Source organism: Zingiber officinale, chromosome 1A (assembly GCF_018446385.1).
Source record: "Zingiber officinale cultivar Zhangliang chromosome 1A, Zo_v1.1, whole genome shotgun sequence".
NCBI lineage: Eukaryota > Viridiplantae > Streptophyta > Magnoliopsida > Zingiberales > Zingiberaceae > Zingiber > Zingiber officinale.
This window is the reverse complement of record NC_055987.1, coordinates 99,555,169-99,566,830: the sequence shown is the minus strand read 5'-3', so window position 1 is coordinate 99,566,830 and position 11,662 is coordinate 99,555,169. Positions and strand designations below refer to the sequence as shown.

Genomic DNA, 11,662 nt, shown 5'->3' with positions numbered 1-11,662 from the left:
AGAAAGAGGCGCACTTGACCTTCTCGACTTCTGGCCAGTCAAGAAGCTCCATAGTGCTCTCTAGTGTTTTAAACCAAGCCTGGGCATCCCAGGGCTCAGTCGTGCCTGAGAAGCTCTCTGGTTTCAGCTTCAGCCACTGTATAAGATAAGCTTCTGGTCTCTGGGGTGCTGTGACGGTTCCCTGAGTAGCTGGTGGAGTCTCAGTTACCACTGGGGTCTCTGCAGTGACAACTGGAGGAGGGGGAGGAACTGCTTGCTGGTTTGCCATCAGATTGGCAATCACTTGCTGCTGCTCTGCTACTTGCCTCTGGAGCTGAGCAACCACTTCAGAAAGGTTGGGCTCAGTTGCTCTAGGCACTTCGTTCTCTTGAGCTGGTTCCTCAGTGTGAGTAGCACGGGGACGTCCTCTTCTTGCCATCTAATTATGAAAGGTAAAGGCTTGATATCTTACTTTAACCCTTCTAATCATACTTAAATATGAATAAATAAAAGGGAAACTAAATCTTCTATCTTACTTTAGTACTAAAAAGGAAAGTACTCTATACTGCAGTAAAAATAAGGAAAGCAGAAATAAAGAAAGAATTTAAATACTTTCTTACTTGAAGACGGCAAGGATGATGCTGATGTATGTGTGATGCTGGAGAATGGAACAGTGCTCTGATACCAACTGTAACAACCACCCTTTCTTACTACTACTCTCTAAGGGAGATTGTTACCTAACTATAACTTCCCTCCTAGTGGCACTGACTCTATAATTAGAGTCAGGTAGATTTTATCACAGTTCAGAGGAATTCCCACCGAAAAATTCGGCAGAGTCTCCCCTGTACCGGTGACCAAATCCACAATACATAAAAGATATACACAGCCACATGCGGCTGGATCACAATATTCTTCACAACCACGCATTAATAAGTCATATTCTAATCAAAAGCTAAACTAGCAATAAGAATTAAACTCAAAACTCTCAGAACAAAGCATAACAAGCTACAATGCACTTCGAACTCAAGCATAAACTCATGATTTCATAATGGAAATAAGGAAAATGAACTAGACATAAACTCTAAATGAATAAGTCTTGCTAGTCCCCTCTGGATCCCTCCATAGTTCAGCCACCACACACATCCATCATCACCACCACCCTATCGCCTCCCTTCATATCTTAGCTTTTCCTTTATCTGCAGTAGGAGGAAAGAAAACAAGATCTATAAGCGAAAACGCTTAGTAAGTACTAATCTATCTCACAAAACTCGAAATGCATAAATGAAATGCATAAGTGCTGAAACTGAAATAATAAAGCTATCTGCATGTGCTCATGGTATACAGAAAATGAACAGAATACAAATCATACTCAGTATCAAGCAGGATAACAAGAAATAACAATGTAAACTTAGAATCAAAGAACCCTAACCATTCTTATTTATTCTAAGCTTGGAACTTATTTCATTTCTTGTATCCTTGTGTTAGAAATTAATCTTTTAATTTCTATCTTTTACTTTCTTCTTCTTTCTTTCTTCCTTCTTAACTTTTCTTTTCTTTGGGTTTTCTTTTCTTGGGCCCAGGCCTAGTACCAACTCATGCGCGTTCCCTAATAGGTTGGGGTTGCGAGCCACCAATCCTAAAAGAGCAGACCTCGGTCTACCAGGGCCAAGACCTCGGAAATGGTCACCTGGATTTGTTTAACGACAAGCTCTTGGATGTCGGGTACTAGCCTCTTACTTTAATTTACTTGTTATCTCTTTTAATTAGACCTTGGTCTTTTTCTTTACTCCTACTTCTCATAATCCTTTATTAGAGCTTATTAGAATCCTTTAGATATATATCTAACAAGTATAGGATTACAACTAACCAAGCATGCTATATAAAAATGACATAAGTAAATCTGAACTCTCTAAGCATGATATAAAATAAAACAACAGAAAAGCAAATCTGAACTTTCTAAACATGCTGTAAAACAAAGGAAAAGAAAGCACATCTGAACTTACTAATCATGCTCTAGAATAGAGCAAAAAGAAACCTAATTTGATCTTGCTAATCATTAGCAATGGATAATGGCTCATGCTTTACTATTAGCAAACAAAAACTAAACAACAAGGGAATGATCTAACAGCATAGGAAAAATCTAAACAACATGCTAAACCCATTCAAATTTCCTTCTCCTCTTCTTTAACAAACCCATGGCAGCAAAGGTAGATTAACCAAGCTAGGGCAGCAAAAAAGGAAATTAACTGTTCATGCTCATTAAGTGGCAAGGAAAACTAAACAATTTAATTTGAGTTTCATAGCAGCAAGGGAAATTACACATGCTCAACTAATTGCTAATGGGAACTACTCAAATTACTTAAAGCTTCTTCTCAGCTTTCTATAAGGACTCACGGCAGCACACTGGGAAAGGGTTGATACCGTTTAGTCCACAGCAAAGAGCCAAATACAAACCGAGCACACATTTTAGGGCCACACGGCTTATCAATTCCAAGCTAATCATGTACAAGAAGTAATCTACTATGCTAGGTTCCAAAATTCTGTACAAAGCAAGGAAAACCAATCGAAGCTCGGAACTACTCGGCACGGCAAAAATCGAAGCAAGGAAAACAAATCGAAGCTCGGAGCAACTCCTACCGCAGGTGAGTAGTACTTACCCTTGATTGCTTGGACTTACAACCGAGAAGAAAGATTGCTAGGGTTTCGGGAAAAGCTTGAGATCTCGGTGATCCTTTTGTGCCCGCGTGCTCCCCTCGACAATACGACCTTAAGGAGGTGAAGAAAACCCCTCGGAAAGCTTTGGCCGGCCGCCGGAGGAAGTGCCCTAAGCCGGTTTTCTTCGTTTCCGCCGCGAGAGGAGAAGAACCGCGTCGTCGCGAGGGAGAAGGGGAGAAACAATTTCGGGAGAAATTGTTTTGGGTTTTGGAAAATCAAAACCTAATTACCTTTAATATATAAGGGTTTTATTCCAAACTATACTATATCCTTATTTAACTCTATTTGAGATTAACATAAATCTCTTATCCCAGCTGGTCAAGCCGGTTTGGCTTGGTTTGGTCCGACCCGAGGTCGCGGGTTCGAACCTCTTCTCCAACACTTTTTGCTTAAACTTCTTTGGTTTTGTAAAAATACTAAACGACCTTCAAAAATTACGTAAAAATATTCTAAAAATTCCTAAAAATCTCTAGAATATTTTAAAGGCATTTCCAAATATTTTTATGGCCCTTTAGAACTTGAAATGGGAAAAATTGGGTCGTTACAGTTCTGGATTTATACGATCTTTGTTTTCGTATTATGGATACTTTGAATAATCTGATATCAGTTTATTTGGTATCAGCGCGCCAAAGTTTGGCGATATTTATTTGATTTCCGTGTGTTGGATTTTTGGGATTTATCTGATACCAATTCATTGGTATCAGAGCAGGGTGTGATACCTGCATTTGGTATTTTGGACATTTTTATACTAGCCCTAGTTGCGAGACAGATTAGTCTGGCCAGTTATTTGGGGTTGCACGGATTTTTCCGTTTCGATTTTGTTATGGACTTTTGTTATTGATTTATATGGATTTCCAATGTTGTTTTTCTCGTACGGAATTCCGATGTCAATTTGGGGGCTGGACAACGATGGAACATCTCCAGACGGCATATAGGTATGATGTTTAATTTTATAGTTTATGATAGGTATTAGCATTCTTTATGTAGTACCTGTTTGGTTGTAGTAGCACATATTACATGTGATGGATTAGCCATTGAGCATGGTTGACCTTAATAGAGATAAAGGATTATAATCTCTGGTGATTTTTCTTATCATACCATCAGTGGTGTTAGCTTCTGTTACTACTCGTAGGAGATGGAGGCACATACCAGCCTCTGCTATTGTTAGTTGGGTAGTGGATGATACCTACATATTCCTATTGACTTAGCCAGGAGAGTTTTATACTCATATCTTTTGGATATTAGGGTACCAGGTATTATGGAAATTGGTCTTTGGGGGTTACCATGTTTGATCATTGTTGAGAATGGTTTGAGGTTGAGGGATATTGTGATATAAGATATTATGATATGTTGATTTCTAATGATTTATGAGAGTAAATGTTATGTGGTTGTCTAATGATCAATTACTAGATATTTGTTTTGATGATCTATTAGTGGATAACTATTTTGATGATTTATATTTGGGTTGTCATTGATGGTGACATAGTGAGTGTCATTTATGATATTCACAGGTTTGATGATAATGGTTGGTGATCAGATTATAAATTGGGTGCTGGAGAGTTTTACGGTTGAATGTGCCTATGAGATTTTAATAAACCTGGTTGGTTATGGATAGTTAACAGGATGATATAAAAAAAAAATGATATATGCTTCCTCTGATATGGGACTATGTGGATAAATAATGATTGATATTTTGAATGCTAACTTGCCCTCATGGGGAGTAGAGATTTATTCATCTGATATAGTGTTGGCTGATGTTTTTGAGGATGAAGATGAGAGTGTCTTGATGTTCTTAAATTCTGACTTTTTCTTTTGGGTCATACACATTTATACATATGATATTATGTGGTTGGATATACCTTAGTTGCTTGTGGAGGATTAAGGTATTCTTGATTAGTTATTAGATGAATGATTTAGTTTTGTTGGTTGATCAGTAGAGGATTGTCATACTCTATTTTTAGAGGTTCGAACCTTTAGGTTATTTGTGCTTAGTTATGTATCTAGAGCACATTTGAGTACATGTTTTGTACTGACGTGAAAATGACTGATTTAGCCATATATCATTATCGGCTTGGATAGGTTATAAGGGATCGATGTATCTTATTCCATGAAGATTTTGACCGTGGATTGTATATACCTGGTGGGATAACTTAGAGGGTGCTTTGGGATATGTGACCCCGCTGATGTAAGGAAGTGTAGAGCTAATTGCTTAACACTTATGGGATACAATCGTTACTAGTGTATACTGGAAGAGTACGTTTGGATTTATGATGATAAAATTTTCCCCATTAGATATAGTCTTGGTAGTGTATGACATTGACTTGCAATGTTATACCATGGTGTGTATATCTTTCTTGTCCGATACTAGTTCCTTTGAACCTATAGCAGGGTGGTTACTGGATGATTAGACTGCTTTATTTTGGGTTGCTTTTGATTGATGTATTCATGCTTAATACATATGCATGAATTTTGTTTAGATATACCTGTAACCCATGAGTGTTGGTAGCATAAGGTTGGTCTTTTTGGTTGAGCTGGTATGCTGATTTTGCATGTCTATGTTGCATGTATATTATGATTTGTTATGTGTTGTGGGAGTCCTATGGTAGACTGTCCATTTGCAAGTAGTATATGTATCCATGTTCTGATATGGTTTGAAGGTTCCTTGTGGATCATAGATATGTAGTTCGATGTATGTATTTGGATGTGTTATTGAAGATATCTTGTCAATTAAATCAGAGTTGTAGTATAAGTACATCGGTGGTGTTTTGATGGAGGCATTTTGTCGGTTTAATCTGAGTTGTGATATGTACTTATGTGTTTGGTGTGATATCTGAGGTATCTTTTTGATTATGTTTGATTTGTGAGTGCACCTGGGTTTAGTATGCTTATTTGGAAGTATATGTTGGATATACTTTTGGCATAGGTGAAGATATGTCATGTGAGTGTGGTTTGAGGTGTATTCTTGATTTTACCTATGTTGATTTTGCACACGGGTTCGGTATGCATTGTTGGAGATATCATACTGAATATACCTGAGTTGTGAGTATGTTTGGTGTATAATAATTGGAGGATTTTGTTGATCATACATATGTTGTGTGAGCATGTGTGCTAGGTGTATACATTGGTAGCAGTATGATGATTCTACTTATACTGAATGCAGAATGTGGAGTGACTGCATTTTGTCATTTGTTGAATTAACCCATCAACTAATTTTCCTATCAGTGGATGACCCACTAGGATGCTGATAGAGTTGATGATGGATTTGAGTAGTTACTAGGTTGTTATATCCTAGGCTAACCACAGCGAATTGTGGTAGAGAGATTTTGTACAGTCTCTAGCTGGATAGTTAGGTGCCTTGGGGTACTTAGGTATTGTTTTGTGGTGGAGCGTTGCTCCCACATATCACGGATTGCTGGTAGCGGAGCATTGCTCCTATATTTATTGCAGATACATGTTTCAGATTATTTGTGGTGGAGTATTGCTCCCACATATTGAGGATTTCTTGTGGTAGAGCGTTGCTCCCACATATGTGGTGTTTCCTGTGATGGAGCGTTGCTCTCACCTTGGAGGATTTATTATTTGGTGATTTATGTTATTGATGATCAGATTTTTCGATTTATTATTGGAGATTTTATGGATAGGAATGTCTGTGATACGGACATTATGTGTGTTGGTTTTTGCCATATAGGCTTACAGTGCCTTAGATGTTTTCAGGGACTCGATGATCCTGGTATGTCGAGAATGTTTGGATAGGTGTCCATTATCTTTGTGGACGATGTTGTGATCTATTACGGATCCGAGGTGAGTCACGTACACTACCTTTGCATAGATCTAGAGATGATTCGACGAGAATATCTATATGTGATTATCAGTAGTGCTAGTTTGGATTGTCTTTTGTTATGATGTTTGGGACACACGGCCACCAGTAGGAGTGTACCGTGATTCCACAGGAGATAGAGGTTGTTACCGTTGGGAGCAGCCAAAATCAGTGTAGGAGATCCGCAGTCTTTTGTGACTCGCAGGATATTATAGACCTTTCGTCGAGGGTTTCTTCCGCATAGCTATGCTACTTTCACGCGTGACCATGAAAGGCGTGAAGTTTACTAGGACTGAGGATTGCAAGACCAGCTTCTAGGAGCTGAAGCGGAGACTAGTGTCGGCTTTGATTTTTGGTTTTTACCTACGGAAGAGGACGAATTTGTCCTCTACACCGACGCGTCTCTACAGGGTATGGGTGCTGTTCTGGTGCAGCACGGTAGAGTATTCTTATATGCTTCTCGATAGTTGAGGGAGCCCGAGAAGAAAATACTCAGTTCATGATCTGGAGTTGGCCGCTGTTATTTTTTTTGCCCTGAAGATTTGGCGGCAGTACCTGTATGATATTACATTGAGATTCTCACTGACCATCGGGGTCTCAAATATCTGTTCACTCAGAAGAAACTTAATCTTCGACCGAGGAGATAGATGGAGTTCCTGAAGTATTATGATTGTACCATTAGCTATCACCTGGGAAAAGCTAATGTGATTACCGATACACTTAGCTAGAGGTCCAGAGGGACTTTAGCTTGCCACCGAGTTGTGGTCACAGATTTGATTCAGGATTTCTCTGAGTTAGACATTGAGGAGCAGGGACAGACAGAGCAGGGTATTCTTGTTACCATAGTTGCTCAGTCGTCGATCAGGACGAGAATCCGAGAGACCCAGTTGTTGAGACCTCATAGAGCTCAACGTGAGGCAAAGTGGTCCATATTATCAGACAGAGGATGTTAGAGGCATAAGACTGCCAGAAGTGTTATGCTGACCGGAGTCGGAGACCCTTAGAGTTCTCCATTTGCGACCAGGTATTTCTACGAGTTTCACCCACGAAAGGGGTGAAGAGATTGGCCTCAAAGGTAAGCTAGCTCCGCGATATATTGGACTTTTCCAGATCTCGGAAAGGATTAGAGCGGTAGCTTATCGGTTGGCACTATCGCCGTCTTTGGCAGGCGTCCACAATGTATTCCACGTATCTATGCTGAGGAGATACGTACCTGACCCGACACATGTGCTGACAGATATCTCAGTTCCCGTTCAGCCAGACGTCACTTATGAGGTGATTCCGGTATGGATTATAGACCAGAAAGAGCGTCAATTACGGAACAAGACTATCTGACTGGTTAAAGTCGGATGGCAGCATCATTCGGATGAGGAGGCTACTTGGGAGCTCGAGGATACGATCCGAGCTCGATATCCCTATCTTTTCACTTGAGGTATGTGATTTATTTACCGTTCAGTATATATACTTTATATCTGTTGTTAGTACTTGCTGATGGTAGATAACGAAATTTGGGGACCAAATTTTTATTAGTGGGGGAGAATGTAAAATACCGAAAAATAGGCGAATATTAATAAGGGAATTTTCCGGAATTTTTGGACATTTTTCGGGAATTTTTCGGAGCTCGTACGGACGAGTTAACGGGGATAAAAACGGAGCCCGGAAAAGCCTGTTTAGGTTACCCCGTTTAAATGAGGAAAAGTTGATTTTTTCCTTTTCTTTTTTTAAATTCTTTTTCTCTTTTTCTTATTTCTCATTCTATTTTCTTTCTCGCCGAAACATCCCCGCGCGCCTCTCCTCTCCCTCACTCCCGAACCCGACGCCAAAAGGAGCCCTAACCGCTGGCTACTCGGCGGTTCTCTCCTCTTCTTCCTCATCCCCTGCCCCTCACGACGACAGCATTCTCAGCCCTAGCCACCCGACACCGACCACAGAAGTCGATGCCGACCCCAATCGCCGGTGCCCTAGCCTCTGCCCCGACTCCAGTGACGCTGATTCTTCTCTCCTCTGTCCAGCCGAAGCCTCGTCTGGCGTAGCCCTTGCTGTGGAGTTTCCAGCGCCGCCGCTGCAACTCACAGAGCCTCCCTTCCTCTTCTCGCGGACACCTGGAGGCGCCGAAAATCGAGCATCCGAACCCTAGGTTGGGTCCCTGAGCGCTGGCCGGAATTTCTCTTCTGGTGTCTCTGTTTGAAAGTGCCGAAGACAAGGAGTTGTGCCTTAGTTTTGCTTTTCACAGTGGTTCTGTCTTCATTGTGATCTGCCCTAGCAGAATTGGGAAGGTAAGGGCCATACCTAGATGTGGAATTAGGTTCGTGGCTAGATCTCAGTTCATGTTTTTCTTTGCTTCTAATCTAGGTCACGGATTGGTGAGGTTTGGTGTATTGTGGGGTGTTTTTGATTTTTGGCAGCAACCCCATCCCGCAGCGGTAAGGTAAGTATTTGGTTTATGGATTTAATTGACACATTTTTGATACATGTTCTAGGTACGACTTGATACATAATTAATTTGGTTATAGGGTGATTTAGGTTTATAAGTTGTATAACTGTGTGAATGGGGTTCATGAAACTAACCCTAACTAGTCAGTGGATTAGAAATTAGTTTAGCTATTTGTTTATAATTAAATTAGCTAAACTGTGCGATTTAACACAGGACTTTGACGCGAGACGAGTATCTCGGAGTCAGATCGGACCTTTCTATTTTTCGGAGGCAGGTACTTTGACTTATGTCTTTTGATATGCATGATAAAGTGTTTAACATATAGCAAGAATTGTGTTTCCATTTGATTCGGTTGGTCACTACATGATCTGTTACATGTTGTTTGTTTATTTATTAGCATGTTATTATTTATCTGACCATACATGCTTTCGGTAGTGACCCAACCATGTGACACATCATGTTCAGGACCTAGGGTTTATATGATACCCTATCTGTTTGTGTACCTTCCATCCGATGCATTGACTTGTGGTACACCTTTTATTTATGTATGGATCTTGCTATGCTATTCATGATATTTCCATGTTTAGAGTGATGCATCATCTAGCATGATTGCATGCTGTGCGGTTGTCTGCTCTATTATTGTGAGCGCATCGCCAGTTACATGTACTGCACACACCACCACCTATGGATTAGTGGTATATCAGACAGGTGTGTGGCGGTTCTGCTGTTTGGCTCCGTTGGTCTGAGGACTCAGTGTGGTAGCCGGCAGTTAGTTCCGCTCTGTTTGGCTCCGCTGGCATTTAGTGTAGCAGCGTAGTAGCCGGCAGATGGTGGACTCTGTTTGGCTCCGTTGGTCAGATGACTCAGTGTGGTAGCCGGCAGAGATATCCTCCCCGTCATTGTGTACCGGGAGACGAGAGCATTGAGCTCCCCCATTTATGATTTGGGGACAGAGGACAGGAGTACTCCGACAGCATTCCGTCCACTCGATCACTCATCGGGAGCAGTGATGTCCGAGTGCACGGTCACCATATGCATTTATTGCATTTATTGTTTGTGATTGTTGCACTTATATGCTGCATTTGTATGGATGCATTTGATTGACATGCATACAGGATTATGTCTTCCCCGGTTTGACGACCTGTTACCTTTGTACCTTGATCCGGTTAGTACAGTTATCTCCGATTTCGTTCCAGTTGCATTTATTCCTTCTCGTATTCGGAGACTGTACGCATGATAAGTGTTGTCTATTATTTGTTTTATTATTGGACTCACCCCGCCTCCATTGTTGATATTTTTAGGTTGAGGCTGTCTGGAGCAGTTCCAGTCGCTGGCCCCCCATCTGCACGTAGAGCCAGTTCTCTGCTAGTTTGTTATTTGTTTTATTTTGGCCTTTTTTTTTTCTATATCAGACTTTGTTTCAGTATTGTCTTTGGATTTTTCCTATGGATATTGTATGGAGTGATACCTTTTGATGGATTTTTGATATGATATTGGATTTCATTCTACTACGTGCCTGCCTGGACGGCAGAAGAGGTGAGTTCGTTGGATTTGAGCTTTACGAGTGTAGTGGAGTAGGGTGGATTTCGAGTCAGAGTCCTATTGTTATTGATTACTATTATTAACTGCGTGGTTGTGACAGCCAGAGGCTGAATATCTTTATAAACTGCGTGGTGTTTGTTTTTATTTTTTTTTGTTATCATTCCAGCCACCTGTGGCTGATGTATATGTGATATGTAGAAAGTTTCATATTGTCCGCCGTACAGGGGAGATGCTGCCGAAATTTCTTCGGACAGAGACTCCTCTGGGGCGTGACATATATATCTTATGTACTATGGATTTGGTCACCGGTACAGGGGAGACTCTGCCGAAATTTTTCGGTAGGAATTCCTCTGAACCGTGACAAATCTAAGTACTTACTAATAATAGCGTCAGTGACACTAGTAAGTAGAGTAGTAGTTAGGTAACGGTCGCCCTTAGATAATAGCAGTAAGAAGGGTGGGTTGTTACAGTTGGTATCAGAGCAGTGTTCCATTCTCCAGCTTCACACACACATCAGCATCATCCTCGCCGTCTCCAAGTAAGAAAGTATTTAAATCCTTTCTTTATTCTGCTTTCCTTATTATTCACTGCAGTATAGAGTACTTGTTTTTTTTTAGTACTAAAGCAAGATAGAAGATTTAGTTTCCCTTTTCTTTATTCATATTTATGTATGATTAGAAGGGTTAGAGAGAGGATACCAAATCTTTTTTTTTTCATAATTAGATGTTAAGAAAAAGGATGTCCCCGTACCGTTCGTACTGAGAACCAAGATCAGGAGAACGAAGAGCTTAGATCAACTGAGCCCAATCTCTCTGAAGTTGTTGCCTAACTCCAGAGACAAGTAGCAGAACAGCAGCAAGTGATTGTCAATCTGATGGCAAACCAGCCAGCAGTTCCTCCCCCTCCTCCAGCTATCACTGCAGAGGCTCCAGTGGTAATTGAGACTCCACCAGCTACCCAGGGAGCCGTCACAGCACCTCAGAGACCAGAAGCTTATCTTATACAGTGGCTGAAGCTGAAACCAGAGAGCTTCTCAGGCACGACTGAGCCCTAGGATGCCCAGGCTTGGTTTAAAACATTAGAGAGCACTATGGAGCTTCTTGACTGGCCAGAAGTCGAGAAGGTCAAGTGCGCCTCATTCTGCCTGTCTGGAGATGCTCGTATGTGGTGGGAGA

General features: G+C 41.0%; 1 long non-coding RNA gene across 1 annotated transcript; it reads left to right on the top strand.

The window, feature by feature from the left end:
• Window positions 1-8,714: 8,714 nt before the first annotated feature.
• Window positions 8,715-9,213, top strand: LOC122007603. The gene is made up of 3 exons (XR_006119063.1): window positions 8,715-8,787; window positions 8,864-8,939; window positions 9,159-9,213. It is a non-coding gene; the product is annotated as an uncharacterized LOC122007603 (long non-coding RNA).
• The last annotated feature ends 2,449 nt before the right edge of the window (window positions 9,214-11,662 follow it).